This window comes from Nicotiana attenuata, unplaced genomic scaffold, assembly GCF_001879085.1.
Source record: "Nicotiana attenuata strain UT unplaced genomic scaffold, NIATTr2, whole genome shotgun sequence".
NCBI lineage: Eukaryota > Viridiplantae > Streptophyta > Magnoliopsida > Solanales > Solanaceae > Nicotiana > Nicotiana attenuata.
The window spans coordinates 195,038-219,227 of record NW_017670696.1 but is presented as its reverse complement, the minus strand read 5'-3'; positions in this window follow the sequence as shown (position 1 = coordinate 219,227).

Here is a 24,190-nt window from a genome sequence, read left to right as displayed (position 1 = left end):
CGTAAGTAAACATGTTTCGCTGATCGGATATCTCTTCTTGACTTTGAATTAACTCCCTTTGATGATGTAGCTGTCAAGTGGTACCCCGACGCTGTCAACGATCTCCCGGGCTGGGTCCAACGACTTGATTTGATCTGCCATACGCCGAGCGCCTGTGGCGTGATCTCGCTAAGACCCGTTGGGAGGCCAAAAATCACGGTCAGTTTTTATCTCTGTTCATATTTGAGCTCTTTAGAGAAGATATCTTTCGCTGATACTCTCATCCTTTGTGCCTATGCGGGCCTTGGAGAGGCCGTCTTGATGAGGGAACCCCCGCCCGGGGAAGCAGATACCCCGAAGCATGCTAAAGAGAAAAAGAGAAGAAGAAATCACCAACTGAGTCTTCGAAGCCGAAAAAGGCTAAGGTTCAGAAGCCCGAGGCCAATTCTGTGGCCTTAACTCGGGAAGTGACCGAAGGTCTTTGCGTCGAGGGCGAAGAGAGCGATGACTGCCTGTTGGCACATAGAGGGAGAAGAAGTGTTGTTGCCTCGAAGTCTGCTGAGCTGAAGATGGCTGAGTCGGAGGCTGCCGAGGTGGTCCCGACCCGAGATAGAGGGATTGTTGAGGGGAATTTGGACGAAGTCCCCAACCCGACAAATGATCTAAGCACATTGGGTGCCAAGGGGCACCTGGTTGATAAACCCGAAGAAACCAATGATGAAGCCTCTCGAAGAGGGGAGAGGGCCCCTGTCGATCCGGTCGAGATGACCAACGTAGGTGAGCCTCAGCCGTGCCCATCATTCTCTCCTGGGTAAATACGGGATGCCCGAGATATGAAAACTCCCGTCGTGGGGACATCCCCGGAGAGAATAGTATGTTTGAAGGATATTTTGCTGGGGTTGAGGAAGGCCCTGATATCGACGCCTTATTGATCTTTGAGGAATCCGAGAAACCTCGGCAACAGGTAATCTTGACTTTGACCGCCATATGTTGAGTTTCGATTAATGTTTTTCTTCCTCTCTTCTTCTGTGTCTTCCGGCCTTAAAGCTCTCTCACCAAGCCTTTTCCAAGTCACAATCAGAGTTGTCTAGATGTGAGGACTAATTTAGGAAGCTCGTTTCTGAATTGGGCGAACATAAGGCCCTTTATGCCCAAAAGGAGGGGGAGCTAGGTGACCAATATCAATAACCAGTAACAACTCAGGATACATCCAATATAAATAAATAACTCAATAATTTGATGCTCAACTGATTCACATTATAGGAATTTAGACACGGTTTCCAAGTATAACAGTTAAAGCCTGACACGAATAAAATATTTTATTTACTAGCTAGCATGAGGAATGTACATCTATATTCATACATGTCAAATATACATGTCAACTCAATATCATCATGGTGAATCCATCAAGAATAACCACACTTATCACGCTCATGGTGCCTGGCACAAGGCCCCTCACCATGACACACAACTGCACGTAGCGCTATACGGGTACCTGGCATAAATACCCCTCCCCAAAGCACGTGTATATATATCATTATGCCTGCGATCATTGTAAATATCAAACTGGGAAGGGGAGATGGATCCTAGCCCAAGCGCTAATTAATATCGCGTTGCCCAATAGTGGGGCCTGGTGCACGCATCTCCCCAAATTAGTACAACTTAGCCCAATATGAGCCTGTCGTACGCATCACCTCAAAATTGATACCATATCGGCTCTATGGCCCTACCTCAGTCATAAATCGCTCAAATCTCAGTCAACCACATCTCACGGTACTAAATTCAACAGTGTTACACATATGAGGTATCAACAACATGTGAGGAAAATAAATAAGAAAGTACTAAGACGGAGATATCATACACCGATATGACATCATGACTGAGAGTAAGTATGAAATTAAGGGAAATAGCTCAGAAACAACAAGAATAGCCATGTCATAGCTCAAACAAATAAGCACATATCCTAGACATGATTTCTAACATGAATCAGAACTCAAATGATCATGCAGATTTAGAAAACACAGACATAACGAGGCATGATAGCAAAAGAAATCCCATAATAGTCTAAAAGCACCTCAAATCATGAATACTCCGGTGCACGCACACACGCCCGTCACCTAACGCATGCATCACCCCAATACATCTCATATAACATAGTTCCCAAGAATATTTACCCTCAAATCAAAGTTGAGATATGTTGCTTACCTCAGAACGCACAGATCAATATCCGAAAAAGACATTCCCATGCGAATCGGCCTTGGAGCGACTCGAATCTAGTCGAAAACAACTTAATCTACCTTAGCCAAGCTCCACGACTCCCAAAATGAGAAAAACAATCAAACACTTGGAATGTAAAAGTCTGGCAGTGATTCCGTATTTACGGTCACTTAACCGCATCTGGGTTCCGCATTTGTGGTCTCACGCTCGCATCTGCGAGTTCCTTCCATATGCCTACCATGTGCACCTACGGTCCACCCTCTGCACCTACAGGATCGCTTTTACCATCCTGCTTCAGCATTTGCGAACCCCTCAAGCCTCCATCCTAGCCTGTTTCGGCGCCCACTCGTCCGCATTAGCGGGCTCACAGATGCGGCAATATCCTTGCACATGTGCTTCCAGCTAGACTTCACCTTATATTGCATCTGCGCACAAATGGCTGCACCTGCGGCATCGCATATGCGGCCAAGCCCACCGCACATGTGACAACACTAGAAGCCTGAATCATCAGCAATGCACCAAGTCCAAAACATGATCCGCAACTCATCCGAAACACACCTGCCCCCGAGACCCCATCCAAACATACAAACAAGCTCGAAAAAATAACACGAACCTTACTCGAAGCCTCATATCACATGAAACATTATTAAAACCACGAATCGTACCATTATTCAAGCCTAAGGAACTATGAACTTCCTACTTCTAAAACTTATGCCGAATCATATTAAACTAACCCAGAATAACCTCAAATTTTGCACAACAGTCCCAAATGAAACAACGGTCCTATTCTAACTCCTGAAACCAAAATTCAAACCCGATGTCAACAAAGTCAACTCTCGGTTAAACCTATCAACCTCCCAAAACTTCAATTTTCCAACTTTCGCCGAAAAGTACCAAACCAACCTACGGACCTCCAAATCTAAATCCGGATACACGCCTAAGTGAAAAATCACCATAAAAAGCTTGTGGATTCATCAGAACACCATTCCGGAGTCGACTACATGAAAGTCAAACTCCGGTCAACTCTTTCAACTTAAGCTTCCAACCACCTCGGCAAGTCACATAGCCACAAATACACATATCTAAGGCATTAAATAAGGGAAACGGCGCTGAAATACTCAAAAAAACCGGCCAGGTCTGTTAATACCAATTTTGCCCTCATATTTTATAAAGTATTCTATATGCTTTCAAAATATCATTTTGCATTATTACCCAATTTGCAAGGGTCATATAAGTATTTTTATAATTTTCTATATTTTTTAAAGCATTAAAATTAATTTTCTTGCATTTAATTTGCTCAAATTTATTAATTATCCTTTTAATTTTTTTAGGCTGATTTAATCATCCAAATTTATCATTTTATACCCATATGCATTTTATAATATTTTATCTCATTTTTACGTAATTATATTAGTATTTTCTTCGATTTTATCCACACTAGTTACGATAATAGCCTATATTCTATAAATAATTGCGATTATTATATTAGTTATGCAAAAATAGCTTTTTATATTTTTATAATGTTGAGTTATTATTTCAAGAATTTTACTGCATAAATAATATTCTTTACTATTTATTAGACGTTTTAAGAATTTTATTTTAAATCAATTTCGGGTGTTTCAAGAGCTGGACCAAAATAGGCTAATTATCGGACCATTTTACCGGCCCAAAAGCCCAACAGCACTGGCCCAGTCCCCTTAGCCCAAACTAGACAACCCCATTGACTCAACCTGGTTGCAACCCGGTCGCGAACCACTAAACGACCCGCCCTACTCATTTTTTATCCTAGTTGTTGTTCTTGAGATCAATGACCCTCACTCACCTAGCTCTTTTAAATTAACCACACCCCGAAACCCTACAATTTCTTTGGGACCGCCGCCCCTAAGTCCTCTCACGCTCTCTTCTCCTCTCCTGTCAAGCCCTAGCTGACCTTAAGATCTCATCGCCTTCCTTATACGTGTTCATATGCAGGTTCTACTTACCTTTTCTTCTATTATCACTCAGTTATGGTAACTTTCCATACCATTCTACTTATGGCAAGTTCGATTCTCATAGATCTAGCTTTGACCCTATGGATCTGGGTGCGATTGTGGCTTTATACGCTTAGGAAGAGGAAATTTCCCTTGGTTATGGCATATCCCCATTGATTCCGTCGTGATTGGGGCGTGTGAATAATTTGCCCTAAATCTAATTCCAACTAGGGTTTGAAATTCTTACTTCCTCTACTGGTTTGAGTGTGCATGGGATATATTTTTTCCTTTTTGTGTTTAATCGACTATTTTTCCTTGTTTTGTTCGTTTTTATTTTGCTACTATAAAAACTCCCTTTCCTGTTTCTCCTAGAGACCTTAACTACTGCTATTACTCTCTCACTGTCACTTGTTTTACTATTCTAAATTTGAGACCTTGGCCGGCTAAAAGCCAAGGTCACCAGAATTTGATTGTTGCTCTTTTTTCAGTGCGAGCAGTGCCCGGGGTTCACTTGAAACCTTAGGAACTCTGACACACTGGATTTTGGGATTCATGTTGTTCTTTCTCTACTACTGCTAACTGAACTACTATTGGCACTTGATTTTTCTTTACCTGCTCGTTAATCTACAACTGGTTAGTGTTCTTTACTCTTACAATTTTAATTATTTCCCTTCTACTTGTATATGTCATCTTCTGTGTATCAATATTGTCTAAACTTTTATGGGTAAGCATGACTCAGTCTCCTGCTATTTGTGAACTTTAGTATTGAACTGTCGTGGTATGCCTCACTGCAATTTCCCTGTCTAAATATTGTTTTGCAAATCCATGCCTACTAGAATTAAAAGTCTGCTTATGTCTAAAACCTTTAAGGCAAAGTTTGATACGCATAGTTATTCTTATGTGACTGGCTCGAATGATTTTTGACCTTCTCAAAATTAGGTGATACCTACTTTGTTGTGCTTACGATCCTGTTGGCCCTGAGTTTTGTGATAAGTCTTTTCTGTGGGTATTTTTGTTTGTCATGTCCCCATTATTGAGTTCATAGCTATGTCTTGCGTTGGATATCTATGTTGAAACCTTTATGTGGACTCATGTGTGAATTGCTACTTGCCATTTTATCTGAACTAGCCCTTAACCATGCCTACCCTAGAATTTCATGCTAATCTTCCCTATAGGGATTCCTATTTTGTTATAGGATCAACTTTGACCATGTCTTGCCTTAGATCTTCATGTTAAGTCTTCCATGTATGAACTTCATCTTAGTTATCTCATCGGAATCAGTTTGGACCTTGTTTGCCCTGAACCCCTGTTTGTTATATTCTTTGCGATTAAGTCTTGACTATTTTAGAGTGTCTACTCTATGATATTGTCACTTTGAACAAATTTGGTAAACCTGGGAAGCTATCATATGTGTTTATTCTATTGGACCTATGTGTTCTACATACCCTTCATGTTGTATATGCCTATAGGAATCTTTATGTGTCTCTCAAATGTGTTTTTGTTCCTGTTCATGTGTCTTTGGGATAGTATTTAGAAATTCTTAATAGTTATATCGTTAAGGAGAAGATGCGCCTGCTTTTGCCTAAAAGTTGAAGTTTCCTGGATAACACGGCTTGCATATGCTGTCACCAGTTTTCTTTGTGTTTTGATGTTTGTTAATAATAACGGGTAGACAAGATCACTCCAATTGCTTGGGCTTGGTCTGATTGGGCCTGCGTTGGTATTAGGGGTCAGAAGTACACTATAAACACCTGGAGTTTAGGCCTGCCATCCGCATGAAGTTCTTAGCCTATTTGAAGGCCCAAATGTGTTATTGGGTTATTCTATATTTGTAATTGAGCCTATGATTATTCAATGTGGTCTATAATACCTTGTAAAATTAAATAACGGGGAATTAGTGAAAAGGAGTCGGGGTATTCTAATTCTCGCATGAATGGGTAGAAAACATGTCTATATGATTTATGTTTTATTTGCTATCTTGTTTGACATGCTCTGTTTCTATACACTAATAGAAAGCATGCCTATAGGAACCTAAGCACTTCACTTGCTCAACATGTCCTATTTTTGTACAATGTTAGAAAGCATACCTATAAGAATCTAAGTGTTTCACTTGTTCACATGCTCTACTTCTATACGCTATTAGACAGAATGCCTATAGGATTTAAACGTCATTGGTTATTCGCTCAACTTGCTCTATTGGTATGGGTTGTTAGATATCATGCCTATAGGATCGCGTTAAGTAGTTAAGACCTTCTTCCATTGATATTTCCTCCAGACACGTGACTCATCTAGATACCATGTCTATAGGACATTAATTGATTAATTCAACTGACGGTGATGCTATTTTGCCCGCCTAGAAAACATGCCTATTTGGATAAACAAAATGAGTACGTGTGCAAATACCAACTGTTTAGAGAACATGTCTATAGGGTGTTACTACTTTCCTAGAAAGCATGCCTATAGGTTCAGAGATGCAGAATTCTATGCCCGGGCGCAAATCACCTAGAGATTATGCCTATAGGCTTTTAGTAATGATTATAGTCAACAACTTCGATAATCCGACTAGAAGTACTGTCTATGAGTTGTTATTAAGTCATCCAATCAGATAGAAACCATGTCTATATGTCACGCCCCGAACTATGGCCTGGGCGTAACACGGCACTCGGTGCCTGACTGCATGCGACCGAGCAAACCAACTGTATGGCTGGATCAACATGTGGTATAACTATGAGCTAGAGGTAAATGTAAATCATGATAATCTGCTAAAAGTATGATTGAAATATCATAGATGCGGAAAAATATTGAAAGGTCTGCATGTATAAACAAGAAGCCGACAAGGCTAACACATGAAAGCTTGCTAATATCTGACAGACTGGGTTATAGTCTACGAAGCCTCTAAAGAATACTGAAAACGCCAACTATTTAACGGGACAAGATCCCCGGTATACCTTATTAACTGAAATACTATAATGACTAAAACAAAAGAGAGATAAGGCCCCGAAAGACTGGGGCTCACCAATAGCTGATACCAGATGTCCTAGCAAGCTGAATCGTTGACCTGTAAATCGTTACCTGCATCGCGAGATACAGGCCCCGGGCAAAAAGGGCGTCAGTACATTTGAATTGTACTGGTATGTAAAATAGCTGAACAAAAGAACGGTAAATACTGAAACTGAAACTGAACTGCTAGCTGATAAATTGATAACTGAACAAGGAAGTAAGGATGTGAATACTCCCTCTTCTGAATGACGAACAACCTGTTTAACTGAATATTAAACTGCGGCCTCAGGCCCAATATATATATATATATATATATGTGCACAACTGCGGCCTCGGGCCCAAGTATACGTATACATAACTACGGCCTCAGGCCCAAAGATGCATAAAGCATAAACTGCGTCCTCAGGCCCAAATACAGGTGTTCAACATTCAAGAATATAAAATCAGGAACTGAGAATCATATTACAATACATGATACTGAAATAATGAGCCATACTGGGTTACATGATACTGGAATAGTGAATAGGATTAGACTGAGATGAGTATTCATAACAAGTTGATTTGTCATAACTGAAACTCATAGAATATCGAATGATTATGGGACTATGCCATCTAGAGAATAGAAGTCCTACTACTGATCAGGGAACTAAGGCATAGTTCATTTCTGAGGAGACTGATAATGATCATAATGAATGGGACGTAGGGAGAATCATAGACATTCCCAAACGTAAAGAGTTAGCCTTACATACCTTAACTTCCTGCTCTTGAGCGTAATACAACGTTTGTCAATCCTTTCAACTTCAATCTATAGCAATACAAGTCACAGGGATTCCACATTAGCTATAATGCTCATGTTTTGGTCACTTAAGCATTTTGTCAAACACTTGGTAAAAATAAAGCTTCATAGTCCTTGTTAATGGTGTCTCTACACCCAACAATCCATTCTCTTGTTCCTAGATAAATTCTAAGGTCTCAAATGATTACACCAACATTATTCTTCATCACCCATAAGGCAAACAACACTCTTAACCAATAATCAACACTCAACACCCCAACCCTATAATCGTTCATGCTTTTCTATCAACCCCAACAACTCATGTCTCATGAACTAGGATTTATAATCATTAAACCAATGCAAGAATCAATTAGAGGGTGAAGACATTACCTTTTCGAAGTTCAAGCCCTTTATTTTCGAGTTCTAGGCTTCCTTCTCTCAACAATGATGTCCCAATCGAATATCTAATGATATGGAGGATTTACCCATGTTAATTAGATGTTGGAAAAGTGAAATTAACTTAGAATCACCATTAGAACTTACCTTGGGAGATGGAAGGACCCTTAAGGAGTTAGGTTTTTGAGAGTTCCCCTTTCTAGAGCAAGTTTTTATGTTTTGGGGCTGTGGGGGACGAAATATAGCTTTAAAACAACCCCCCCTCCCACGCGCGAGTTTGCGCGCCTGGAGGCTTGTTCGCGCACCTGAAGGCTTGTTCGCGCGAGTGTTCGCGCATACGCGTACTGTTCTGAAAAACGCACATAACTTTTTGCACAGAGATCCATTCGGGCTCCATAATATATCGTTGGAAAGCTATTTCAAACTACAACTTGCATGCTTTGCGTTTTCCCCAATTCCTTACACACTTTCACTAAAACATGATGGAAGACAGACCTTCTACAACTTAGTCAATTTTTGTCAAATCTTATGCACCACTCTTTCCATTTTGATTTTTGAAACAATTATTTTACCCACAATCATCCCGTTGGGACTTCACATGTTCAAAATATAACCTTACCACTCATTTACCACATTCACACCTAAGCCAAATTTACGGGGTGTTACATTATCTCCCCCTTGGGATCATTCGTCCTCGAATGATGGTCCTGGTTGCAACTATGACTATCTATGGACATTAAACGGGTGTGATGACGATATGCGAATATTGAAATATCATGAATACATATGTATCCAACTGAATGAGCACGTGATCACTAAATACTAAGCTGAGTAAATACTGAAGAACATGGAGATTATAATATAAGAACTGAATGGAAAGGTCAATTACCTTCCACATTTTCCTTTTGCCCTTCAAAGAGATGGGGATATCTGGACTTCATGTTCTCCTCGGCTTCCCATGTAGCCTCTTCAATCCTTTGATTCCTCCAAAGCACTTTTACTGAAGCAATTTCCTTAGTTCTGAGCTTGCAAATTTGACGATCAAGAATAGCTACTGGAATTTCTTCATAAGATAGGCTGTCTTTTACCCCTATAACCTCTGTAGGAACCACAAGTGACGGGTCTCTCACGAATTTCTTCAACATGGACACATGGAACACTGGGTGTATGACAGCTAGTTCTTGTGGCAATTCCAACTCATAAGCCACCTGTTCGATCCTTCGCAGGATTCTATATGGACCAATATAGCGGGGACTAAGTTTCCCCTTCTTCCCAAATCTCATAACGCCTTTCATGGGCGATACTTTCAAAAACACCCAATCATCAACTTGGAACTCTAAGTCCCTACGCCGCACCTTCGAATAGGACTTTTGGCGACTTTGAGCCGTCTTCAAATGCCTTTGTATTAAGTTGACTTTCTCCATAGCCTGATAGACCAAATCGGGTCCTAACAACTCCGTTTCTCTGACTTCGAACCAACCAATTGGTGATCTGCACCTTCGCCCATACAAAGCTTCGTACGGTGCCATCTTGATACTGGAGTGATAGCTGTTATTGTAAGCAAAGTCAATGAGAGGTAGATGATCGTCCCAACTACCTTTAAAATCAATAACACACGCCCTCAACATATCCTCCAGAGTTTGAATGGTGCGTTCCGCCTGTCCATCTGTCTGAGGGTGAAGAGCGGTGCTGAGGTTCACCCTTGTGCCCAATCCCTTCTGAAAGGATTTCCAAAAGTTTGTTGTGAACTGCGCACCACGATCTGAGATAATGGACAAGGGAGTCCCATGCAATTGGACAATTTCTTTGATATACAACTTGGCATAATCCTCGGCCGAATCTGTAGCCTTTACTGGCAAGAAGTGAGCTGACTTGGTAAGTCGATCTACAATCACCCAAATCGAATCATGCTTCCGGAACGAGCGAGGTAGACCGGTTATGAAGTCCATGTTTATCATCTCCCATTTCCAAATGGGAATTTCTATATTCTGATTTAAACTGCCAGGCCTCTGGTGTTCGACTTTCACCTGGTGGCAATTTGGACACTTAGCCACGAAATCTGCTATAATCTTTTTCATATCGTTCCACTAATAAACTTCCTTAAGATCGTGATACATCTTTGTGGAACCGGGGTGAATAGAATACCTAGAATTGTGGGCTTCTGACATAATCCTCTCTCTGAGCCCATCTACGTTTGGAACACATAGTCTGCCTCTGTATCTCAAGGTACCATCATCTCCCCCTTGTTCAAAAGCCATAGTCTTGTGTTTGTGAATTCCCTCCTTCAGCTGCAATAAGTAGGGATCACTGAACTGTTTTTCCTTCACTTCAGCTACTAAGGAGGATTCAGCCCTGTTCTGGAGAACAACGCCACCATCTTCGGAGTCCAAAAGTCGAACTCCTAGACTTGGTAAGCGGTGGACTTCCTTCACCATAGCTTGCTTGTCTGCCTCAACATGAGCTAAGCTGCCCATAGAACGCCGACTGAGAGCATCGGCTACAACATTTGCTTTTCCTGGATGATAGAGGATATCAACATCATAATCTTTAAGTAATTCGAGCCACCTTCTCTGACGTAGATTTAATTCTCTTTGCTTGAAGATGTACTGGAGGCTCTTGTGATCTGTAAAAATGTCAATATGTAGCCCATACAAATAATGGCGCTAGATCTTAAGCGCAAACACCACAGCTGCTAATTCAAGATCATGAGTCGGATAATTCTTCTCATGAGCCTTGAGTTGTCTCGACGCGTAGGCTATGACTTTACCGTGCTGCATTAATACACACCCAAGACCAACCCCTGAAGCATCACAATAAACAACGAAACCCTCGGTTCCTTCCTGTAGTGTCAGGACTGGAGCTGAAGTCAACCTCTTCTTTAGCTCCTCAAAACTTTTCTCGCACGCGTCCGACCATTGAAACTTGACTTTTTTCTGAGTTAATCTAGTTAAAGGGACGAGATAGAAGAAAATCCCTCTACGAAACGCCTGTAATAGCCTGCTAGACCCAAGAAACTTCTTATATCGGATACTGAGGTGGGTCTAGGCCAATTCTTCACTGCCTCTGTAAATACTGAAACTGAAACTGAATAACCTGATACTGGAATAGTGAATAGGATTAGACTGAGATGAGTATTCATAACAAGTTGATTTGTCATAACTGAAACTCATAGAATATCGAATGATTATGAGACTATGCAATCTAGAGAATAGAAGTCCTACTACTGATCAGGGAACTAAGGCATAGTTCCTTTCTGAGGAGACTGGTAATGATCATAATGAATGGGACGTAGGGAGAATTATAGACATTCCCAAACGTAAAGAGTTAGCCTTACATACCTTAAATTCCTGTTCTTGAGCGTAATACAACGTTTGTCAATCCTTTCAACTTCAATCTATAGCAATACAAGTCACAGGGATTCCACATTAGCTATAATGCTCATGTTTTGGTCACTTAAGCATTTTGTCAAACACTTGGTAAAAATAAAGCTTCATAGTCCTTATTAATGGTGTCTCTACACCCAACAACCCATTCTCTTGTTCCTAGATAAATTCTAAGGTCTCAAATGATTACACCAACATTATTCTTCATCACCCATAAGGCAAACAACACTCTTAACAAATAATCAACACTCAACACCCCAACCCTATAATCGTTCATGCTTTTCTATCAACCCCAACAACTCATGTCTCATGAACTAGGATTTATAATCATTAAACCAATGCTAGAATCAATTAGAGGGTGAAGACATTACCTTTTCGAAGTTCAAGCCCTTGATTTTCGAGTTCTAGGCTTCCTTCTCTCAACAATGATGTCCCAATAGAACATCTAATGATATGGAGGGTTTACCCATGTTAATAAGATGTTGGAAAAGTGAAATTAACTTAGAATCACCATTAGAACTTACCTTGGGTGGTGGAAGGACCCTTAAGGAGTTAGGTTTTTGAGAGTTTCCCTTTCTAGAGCAAGTTTTTATGTTTTGGGGCTGTGGGAGACGAAATATGGCTTTAAAATGACCCCCACGCGTGAGTTCATGCGCCTGGAGGCTTGTTTGCGCGAAAGTTTGCGCTCAACGGCAGTAACACTGCCTCCCACGCGCGAGTTCGCGCACCTGAAGGCTTGTTCGCGTGAGTGTTCGTGCATACGTGTACTGTTCCGAAAAACGCACATAACATTTTGCACAGAGATCCGTTCGGGCTCCATAATATATCGTTGGAAAGCTATTTCAATGGCCTACAACTTTCATGCTTTGAGTATTCCCCAATTCCTTACACATTTTCACTAAAACTTGATGGAAGACAGACCTTCTGCAATTTAGTCGATTTTTGTCAAATCTCATGCAGCTCTCTTTCCATTTTGATTTTTGAAACAACTATTTTACCCACAATCATCCCGTTGGGACTTCACATGTTCAAAATATAACCTTACCACTCATTTACCAAATTCACACCTAAGCCGAATTTACGGGGTGTTACACTATAGTTCTTGAACAACTTTAACAAGTTTCAACTCCAAGCCGCCTATGACCATTTACTACATAATCTGGAACCTTGTTAGCATGAAACTCACGACTGTTTTGCGTGCATTTGTGCTTATGTGTTGAGTCTAACTTGAGCCCTTGATTGCTATGCATTTGTCCCAAAGCCTCCTGGACCATCGGCATGGGACGGGTAATGCACACGTAGGACGCGATTTAGAATTGAACTAGAGCGCTTTAAGTAAACAACTTTAAGATAGTAACTAGGTAGCAGGAGATGATAGTCTATGCCCGCTGAATAATATGAGCAACCCCTATCTTAAGGGAGTTGTAAAGTATTATTTATGTTGCACGAGGTGATCCTTTAGGATAAAAAACGTAGGACACCCCTCCCCCTTCCCAAATATATGTTTGTTACTTGTATCATTGTTTATTTGGACTTAGAATAAATTAGGTTGTACCTTGTAAGGGGATTGTGCCAATTACTTATTAATGTATTGTCTACTTCCTTCATATGGGTAGTCTTCATTATATTTGTTTCGCATTGTAGTTGGATATTTAGATTTCCTATCTTCCTTTAATTGATCACATAGGACAATTATAATCCAATAATCTCACATAGCGTAAAATTCGGCCGGGAACTACATTTGTGGACCTCGAAGAGTGCCTAACCGCTTCTCTTTGAGGTAATTTGAGCTCTTACCCGATATTTGGTGTCACTAACTAGTCAAAATAGAGTTATTTGCAAATAGGTTCCCTAACACACCTTAAAATCGTTAGGTGGTGACTCTTCTATTTTAATACCCGTTTAAAAGAGTTGTCACACGTCGAAACCCGCTTTCGCGAGAAAACGGGGTGAGACAAGAAGGCGACTCTACTGGGGATTTCTTAGGCTCTTACCATAATGACGTTTTTGCTTATGTGGATTAGCGGATTATTTGGCTTCATGTACATCCCCCCTCCCTATTTCCCTTATTTGCTTAAAATTGCTATATCATGTACATCCCCTCCATATTTCTCTTATTTGCTTAAAATTACTATATCATGTCCCTCTCATCCCTATCTCCCCTATTTTCTTCATTTAGCTACGTTCTCAAACTTTTTCGTAAGTTATGCTAACTTCCCTCCTTTTTCTTTTCTTTTTCCTATCTATCTTTATCACATTATTTACTATTCTTACGTGCTTTCATCATGCAAAAAATATGGCAAGCTGTTACTATATTTGCATAAAGCATGCTTTCAACATCATACTCCACTCGTGCTTATTATCAACATAGGTGTGCTTGATGAGTGTCTACGCTTTCCTTAAAACACCCTTTTAAACCGGAAAGGCTTATTAGCAGTAGACTAGTCGATTAGCGGTATAGTCGATGGTCCCATGCCTTTCCCTCTCAAGTCTCCCACTTGGGAGTATCAATCTAGACCTTTGTAGAAACCCCACTCTGATTTGAAATGTACATGCATCATCCTAAAACAAGAATGGATTGAGTTGTCATTGACGCATTAATCCGCTTTGATAAATCTTGTCCAAAGCCCAAAGGGATTTCCACAGTCCCAAAGGACACCATCATACTATGTGCATTGCTTGGAGAAAATGTGCGAATATGTTGTCCATTATTGCATTAATAGTCGAATCTGGAGGGGGAAAATGCTAACTTATATTTGTTTGCATATAATAAAGTACGAAATCCCCAGGTTTGGCATGGTCCAGTATATCCCACCTCTACTGATTGACTGATGGAATGACCTTGCACCATATGACAGGAATCACGTAAGAAGGGTACTAGCTTGCTGCTCGACATGCACGACCTTGGGAATGTGATCGATGGGTCCAACAAGGCGAGGCATGGAGAAGGTCCATCCGGGACCAAGTTGAATAGGAGGGTTTACTTTTATTGTTTTATAGCTAGATTTTGTTTAGATTCGATCCAATAAGTCTTTATTCCATTAGTGACTCTATAGTATTATTTGGATTTATCAATAGATTGGATTGATTTATTCTCGCGTTAATGGGATGAAGCAACGTTTGCACAAAACTCTACAAGTCTATTTTTTGCTTAGGCCTGCCTCAGGTGCAATGAGGTCCCCAAATTAGGACGTGAACCATTACATGCCTTATGTGTTAGCGATTTAAATACTTCAAGATTCTTTTATTTTATCCTACTGACTTGGTTGCCTTTTGTTTTTCTTTCTTTTGATTCCCATTCCCAAAGGTTGGTTTGTGCATTCTGGCATCGTGAGCATACCACATCAGATCCATATGTCCTCCACCTACTCCTCTACCTAGTGACTATAAAAGCAAAGGCAAAGGCAAAGGAAAGATGGACGATCTAAGTGGTAACCAAAAGGAAAACACTACCATAGCAGAGAATGTTGAAACTTCAAGCGGAAAGAGCATGCCAGGACAAAATGAGTTGGTCCTACGGTAGGAACATAAAATATTGGAGATACAATGCGAGCTTGAGCAGGTCCAAAATCTCGCAAATCTCTCCCTTACTCCGAATGTCCCCGACATCAACCATCAGAACACCGCCACCCATAATCAAACACCACCTCAAAACGCACAAGCCCAAAATGTGCCACCCAAAACTCCACAAAACCTTCCCTTAAAGCACCAATATCACAACCCCGCAACCCCTCAAAACCTTAACCCTCCACCAGTCTAACCCCTCAACAATACCACCATCACCTGACTCAGTATCCTCAAACCACTACTTATCGTACCCCTCAAAATGTGCCACAACCTACCCCCGATCCCGCTCAAACCTCAATCAATGATCACCCATGTACTCAAGTCCCAGCGACACACCAAGGTAACCCGATATATGTGGAAACCTTAGCACATACTCCATAGCAAACCCTATACATACCTGAACCAACCGAGAAGGACCTGCTCATCTGGAACATAGATGAAGAGCTAAAGAAGCTGACAGGAAGAGTCCAGCGTGTTGAGGGAGGAAAAAGTGTCGAAGGCTTGAATTATGAAGACCTGTTAATCCAGCCAGACGTGGAACTAGCATAGGGTTACGAACCTCCTAAGTTTGAAATATTTGATGGCACCGGTGATCCTTAGGTGCATTTAAGAACCTATTGTTAGAAACTTGTAGGAGTGGGCAAGAATGAGCAAATCCACATGAGGCTGTTCTGCGAAGTCTTACCGGGGATTCTTTATCCTGATTCATTAGACTGAATCTAAAGAATTGAGCGAAATGGGTAAGCATGGCATTCGATTTCATGGATAGATTCAGGTTCAACACAGAAAACGTGCTAGACGTTTTCTATATCCATAACCTCAAGAAGAAGCCAACAGAAATCTTCCGTGAGTATGCTACTAACTGGAGATCAGAGGCCGCCAAGGTGTACTAGAAAAAAAGCAAATGAACAAGTGCTTTGTCAGAGCTCAAGATCCATAGTATTATGAAAGATTGATGGTTATAAAGGATCACAAGTTCTCCGACATCATCAAGTTGGAAGCAAGGATAGAAGAGGGAATCAAGAGTGATATGGTGACTAATTTTGAGGCGCTGCAAGCCACCAATATAGCCTTACAGTCCTGAGGTACTTCAAAGAAGAAGAAAAGGGGTGCCGTGATGGTAGCCCATGGCTCTAAGTTTCCCCTTACCTATCAGACACCTCCACCAACATATCAACCCTCACCTCCCAAATACCAATACCCCTCCACTACTTACCAGACCTATAATATCCAACTTGCATATTACCATTCACCTCCTCCCACCTGCCGAAACTACCCAAAGCTATGACCGAACCCATAGCCCAACTATATGAGAGACTGAAGGACGCTGGTTTTGTCACCCCCATTCCTGTCGTTGCTATTGAAAATCCTTCCTAGTGGGTTAACACCAACAAGGCTTGTGCCTACAATTTAGGAATGAATGAACATACTATAGAGGAATGTCTTATGTTGAAAGATAAGACCCAGACACTAATTGACACCATAGTTATACAGGAAAAGGAGTCCGCGCTGAATGTCCGCAATAGCCCTCTTCCTGATCACATGGTTGGTGGAGTGAATGTGATAGAAACAGATGAAGAATGGGATCAGGAAGGATCCATCGGGCTTATCCGAGAGGGGGATGCTCCCAAAACATCTCCTATCACCCTCTCATCGATTGTGGCGCAAACCAAGGCACCATTCGAGGTCGAGGTATCTACGCCCTTCACCGTGATGGTAGCTCCAACACCGTCTTAAAAGTCTAATGATGTTCCATGAGATTATGTAGCGGAGGCAAGGAGAAAAGGAAAAGCCAAGATGGAAGAGACAGGTGCTACACAAGGAATGACCAGAACTGGCAAGGTTTACACACCGGAAAATCTTTGAGGAGTGAGTAAAAAGACCGCACCGGAACCATCTGTTGTGGAGACAGGTGTTGATGATCTTTAGAGGAAGGTACAAGCGAGGGAATATTGTGTTGTTGATCACCTAAACAAGACTCCCGCCCAAATATCTATCTTGTCACTGTTGCAAAACTCAGATGCGCACAAGAATGCCTTGATGAAGGTGTTAAGTGAGGCTTATGTACCTACTGATGTCACTAGTGGAGAGATGGCAACATGGTGGGGAAAATACTAGAGACTCACAAGATTACTACGGAGATGAGCTGCAACCAGAAGGATTAACTCATATATAGCATTGCACATCACTATGCAATTTGAAGACAAGTTCATTGCTAGGGTTCTGTTAGACGGGGGTCCAAGTCTGAACATTTGCCTGCTAACTACTTTGAAAAGATTGGGTATAGGTCTGCATGAGATACGTATGGGAAATATGAACGTGAAAGCATTTGATGGGTCTATGAGAGCCACTATTGGAGAGATCAACCTGGATCTGAAGATGGGCCCAACCTGGTTCGACGTTGAATTCTAGATATTGGATATATCTTCTACCTATAACCTGTTACTGGGATGACCTGGTACACAGAGTTGTGAAGTTCGAGTAGAACCATATGAGGTGATTATCCACGGAGATGGAAGTAACCCTATCTACACCAACCAGACTATGCCAACTATTGAGAATAGAAGGAAATTGGGAGGAGAAACATTCCACAGCAGTGAGCGGATAAACGCAATCGAGAAAAGGGCGATGGTGGAGCAACAAGATAGAGAGCATACTGATGTGGTTAGGGTATGAACCAGGCAAGGGTCTTGGTCCTAAGCTTCAAGGGATCATAGAACCAATACGACCATAATATCATGGCATAACCTTTGGTCTTGGATATGAATACACCGTGAAAGAATATAATGATCGGATACCAGCATGGCTTGACTTCTACTATCCACTAGAACAACCCATACCACCGCTGCAGCAAACATTTCGCCAGTGTCATTTGGGGATCTGAGGAAGATGAGGTTTTGGACGGCATGAGGAATCTATTTGTAAACGAGGAAAATATGAACTGCAGTGCGATCTTTGAGGAGGAGGAGGAAGACCTTACCATTTAGACGGTGGTAGATGGATCTCAGACCAGGAACTGGACTGCTGCACCATCCCGGGCTCGCCGAGAACCTGGGTAACCTTAGCAGAACTAGCATGATTCTTTTTAAAATTGTTTTTGGCATTTAAGACATTTTTAGTGTTTTGTTGTGAAATAATTACTCGAGATATTGAGTCGTACTTGTTTGACAGTTTAAGTTTTAATTAATCCATCATTACTTTTCATTTATTTATTTTATTATTTTTCTACATTCTTTTTCAGCATAACTATTACGTATCCTGATGAACCTATGATTGTTACATCTAATGAGACAACGCAACATAAGGGAAGTGATTTAGAAGATTGGGAAGATGACGTAATATCGGAGGAAATTGTCAAAGAAGTAGATAATTTTGAAAACAAACCAAAGTCCAATTTAGAAGAAACTGAGGTGACTAACTTAGGGGATTCTGAAACAGTCAAAGAAACTCGCATTAGCATTCATCTCTCGCAATCGGAGAGGAAGAGTACATCAGGTTTCTAAAGGAATATGAGGATATTTTTGCATGGTCCTACGATGACATGACCGGGTTAAGAATATCCATTTGTGGCTCACAAGCTACCTACAAACCCTATGTGTCTGTCAATAAAGCAGAAGCTTAAGATATTCAAGCCAGATATGAGTTTAAAAATAAAAGAAGAGGTTACCAAGAAAATCTAAGTCGAGGTCTTTCGGATGGTTAAGTACCCAACCTGGCTAACAAACATTGTACTGTTTCCAAAGAAGAATGGGAAAGTCAGGGTGTGCCTTGACTATCGAGATCTGAACAAAGAAAGTCCAAGGATGATTTCTCGTTTCCCAACATACACATATTGATCAACAACTGCGCCAAGCATGAACTCCATTCCTTTATGGATTGCTTCGCAGGATATCACCAGATTTGGATGGATGAAGAGGATGCTGAAAAGACAACCTTCACTAATCCATGGGGAATATAGTGCTACAAAATGATGCCATTTGGTGTTGGGGCGACCTACATGAGGGTCATGACTACTCTTTTCCACGATATGATACACAAAGAAATAGAGGTATACGTGGATAATGTCATCATCAAGTCTAAGAGGAGTTCACATAACAGACCTGAGAATGTTTTTCGACCGACTAAGAAAGTACAATCTGAAGTTTAATCCTACAAAATGTGCTTTCGGAGTCCGTGCTGGAAAGTAGTTGGGTTTCATCGTCAATTGCCATAGCATTGAGTTAGACCCGTCAAAGATCAAAGCTATTCAGGACCTGCCGCTGCCAAAGAGAAAGAAGGATGTGATGAGTTTTCTGGGTCGCCTCAATTATATCAGCCGTTTTATAGCACACTCAATGGTACTATGTGAGCCGATCTTCAAAATGCTGAGGAAAGATGTTACGAGGAGTTGGGCTGAAGAGTGCCAAAAGTCTTTCGATAAAATCAAGGAGTACCTATCCAAGCCGCCCGTGTTGGTCCTGCCAGATCCCGAGAGACATCTACTGCTATACCTATCCATGTTGGATAGAGCCTTTGGTTGTGTCTTGGGCCAACATGACGATACTGGAAGGAAGGAGCAAGCAACATACTATATGAGTATGAAGTTCACACCTTACGAAGATCGGTACTCTTTGTTGGAACGTACCTGTTGTGCTATGATATGGATAGCCCAGAAATTGGACACTACTTCTATGCATACACCACATATCTCATATCAAGAATGGATCCACTGAAATACATCTTTCAGAAACCCATGCCTACGGGTAAGCTAGCAAAGCGGCAGATACTACTAAGTGAGTTCGACATCATTTATGTGACTCAGAAGGCGGCCAAGGGGCAGGCATTAGCTGATCACCTGGCAGAGAAACCCATAGAGGGAGAATATGAACCATTGAAGATGTATTTTCCTGACGAGGAAGTGTCGTTTATAGGGGAAGATATTGCCGAAGCATATGATGGTTGGAGGATGTTTTTCGACGGAACCGCAAACTTCAAAGGAACGGGCATCGAATCCGTCCTGCTATTAAAAACCGGTCAACATTACCTGGTATCCACCAAGCTCAGCTTCCTGTGCACCAACAATATGGCAGAATACGGCACTTGCATCTTGGGACTCAAGTTGGCCGTCGATATGAACATTCAGGAATTACTGGTAATCGGAGATTCAGATCTGCTAGTACATCAAGTACTCAAAGTATGGACTACCAAGAACACTATGATACAGCCATACCTATAGTGTGTGGAAGATCCGATCAAGAGATTCACAAAGATAGAGTTCAAACATGTTTCAAGAATTCTGAACGAGTTTGCAGGCGCACTGGCTACCTTGTTTTCCATGATACAACATCCAGACAAGAACTTTATTGATCCCATCCCAATAGAAATCTGTTAGCAGCCAACTTATTGTGCTCATGTTTACGAATGTTTCGATCAAAATTCATGGTTTCACGATATCAAGGAGTATTTGGAGAAAGGAGAATACCTAGGAAATGCTACGCAGACTCAGAAGCGTACGCTTCGAAGACTTGCCAACCATTTCTTTCCGAGCGAAGGAATTTTCTATAGAAGGACTCCCAACTTAGGAATGCTGCAATATGTCGATGCCAAGGAGGCATCTAGGTTGCTCGAAGAGATGCACGTAGGAACCTACGGACCTCACATGAACGAGTTCGTTCTAGCCAAGAAAATATTGTGGGCAGAGTATTTTTGGATGACTATGGAAACATACTGCATCAAATATGTACAGAAGTGCCAACAATGTCAGGTACATGTTGATATGATACGGGTACCACCCAAGGAACTCAATGCAACGAGTTCACTCTGGCCTTTCTCTGCTTGGGGCATGGATGTCAGCGAACCAATTGAACATGCTGCTTCCATTAGACAGAGATTCATCTTGGTGGCTATCGATTACTTCACAAAACGGGTTGAAGCCACCTCCTATAAGGCTGTGACCAAGACGTTCGTAGCAGACTTTGTCCGGGATCATATTGTTTGTTGATTCGGAGTATCTGAGTCAATCATTACCGACAAAGCTACAAATCTCAATAGTGATCTGAAAAAATCCATGTGTAAAACATTCAAAATTAAGCACATAAACTCTACAACATATAGGCCACAAATGAATGGAGTCGTTGAGGCCACCAACAAGAACATCAAGAAGATATTAAGGATGGTGGATAACTACAAGCAATGGCACGGGAAGCTACCGTTTGCCCTGCTCACGTACCGTACCACGGTCCGCATGTCAACTGGGAATACCCCCTATTTACTGGTCTACGGTACTGAAACATACCCGTCGAGGTAGAGATTCCTGCCCTAAGAATCATACAGGAGGTCGAGCTTATCAATGCAGAATGGATACAGAGCCGGTATGAGCATTGGGCTCTCATTGACGGTAGAAGAATGAATGCGGTATGTCACGATAAACTCTACCAAAATAGAATGGCAAGGGCTTTCAACAAGAAGGTTAGATCGAGGCAATTCGCACCGGGGCAATTAGTGTTGAAGCGGATCTTCCTGCATCAATACGAAGCAAATGGAAAATTCTCACCTAACTGGCAAGGTCCTTACATGGTTCACCGAGTACTGACAGGAGGAGCACTGATACCTGTATAGATGGATAGAGAAATATGGCCAAAACCTATCAATTCGGACGCCGTCAAGAGATATTACGTTTGAGATCGTATTTGCACTTTCTTTTGATGTAACATGAACTACGCTTAACCTGATTCCCAATTAAGAGGGGATGTCTAGGCAGCCCTGTCGGTACGGTCACATCATAATAGCATCTTCATTTCCCTTCATAGTCCGTAACCAAGGGCCAATCGACATTTGAGAACTCCCAGTCTACAAATCCCTAGAATACCAGAATCACTATATCCGATGCCAACTCAACCAGTCAAGGACGCATCCTTCATACACAATCATTCCACGAGAAATACCTCCATAATTCTTTTGTACCACATAGCAAATCAAAATATCAGCAGTCGATCAACCAGGAGAGTACCGCAATACCAATGAAGCATCCGCAAGTCTAAACACAATGCTCCTTTAATACATACTCTTCTCAGGTGATAACAAAATAGTGCCAACATTCTTCTAAGCATTAGAAACCATCCATCTGTCTAGAACTCGGGACCTTCCTTTGAAACTGAACTGCAAACTTGCACATACAAATCTCATTCCCACGCGTCGCACCACATCTATCATGCCATATATGAAAACACGAGAATCCCATTATCAACTCGGAGTCGCAAGTAGAATATATACTCAATCAACCCAAAAACATCCATTTGATCCATCTAGGAGAAAAGCACAACACATAACAAGTTCCCTATTCCTGATGAAAACTATTCGCCCCAAGCCGTGGTAGAAATCATCAAGAACTCTTAGAAACCCATTAGCACAAGACCAAGCCAATAGAACTGAATCCCTCTAACCCAACCAAGTCATGCAGGTTGCCAAACCCATGAGTATTGCTATAAAACATCGGTAAAGCCTCACCATATCATATGAAGCAAAAGAACCGATCATATCCATTACCATGATGATCCAACCTACTACCAAGCTATCCTACGGGTCCTCCCGAATTCTCCTTGATAGTACACAAAGTTCCTTAACCCATTGCTCACCACAAGAGATCCTAACATGAAATCACATACTCTAAAGCCTATAAGCCACTATACACCCTCTTAAGCACCCTAAATACCGCATTCGAGGTACCCACTCTAAAGAGACCTCATGTGAATCTGACGTTGTTTCTTTAACCTCTCTGACACTGAAACATAGAATCCAAAATGATGCAGAAATATTGCGAGTCTCGACACCATCCAATGGAAATATCAAATTGTTTACCTCAAAAATACGATTAACGATTAAATTTTATTTATGGTTTTAAAGATACGTGATTAGATTCAATACCGATTACTAATCAAGAAATATAAAGTAGAAATGAGAGAAATAAGCAAATCAAACCATTGTAACTCAACAGCAGTGACCTCGAACTTAGTGACCTTGAGGTGGGTCTAGAACAATAGGAACAGAACAATTAAGCTAGAAAAGTAAAGTAAGAGCAGTAGAGCTAAAGGACAATTCTGATGAACAGTAGGCAAAAAGTAGAGAGTATATTCTTTGCTCAATGATTGGGTGGATCTTACAAATGATTGGGGTACCCTTTATATAATAGGGGAACCCTAAATAAGGTATATTTCTATTTACAGTAAGGAATATTCTTGGTACAACAGTCTAACCGCCTAGTACGGAATAGTACAATCCTATTCGGGGATTTGCGCCATGATTTTGGGGACGTGGCAGGAATCTAGCTCATTGTATTGTAAATCCATAACGGTACTATTTTGGGGTCGAGCATACTCAGCCTTGGTACTCCTCGCACTCCAACCTCTCGAGCACTGCACTCTATCTTCGAGCTCGAATCTGGTCCACCGGGCTCGAACTCGAACTTGCCCGGACTTGGGCCTAGGATGGACCCTCGAGCCTATAAATCGGAGGCATATGATTTTGACCTTAGACACAAATCATAGCCATTTACAAATCCAAAAATTCCTTAAATACCACATGTGAATCATGAACCCATTATAACCTCCTCGAGAGTCATCCCCCTATTCTATCTCAAATGCATCGCCAAAACGAGCCGAACGACGTATGCTCCACTAGCACACAAATACCTCAAGAAGTACTCCACATCTCTGACCAGCGGAGTGAATCCCTTTCATAGCACATCACATCCACCATGAATAACAAAAACACGAATCATTCAAAGATTCCCGCACATCCATAAAGTGTAATACATCAGGCACCCCAAAATTACCTTGCTCAAGTCATCCTCAAACCAACCTCTTCAAGTCATAACTAATCCACAAACATGCCTCAAACCAAAACCAGCATAACGCACAACTATTCCT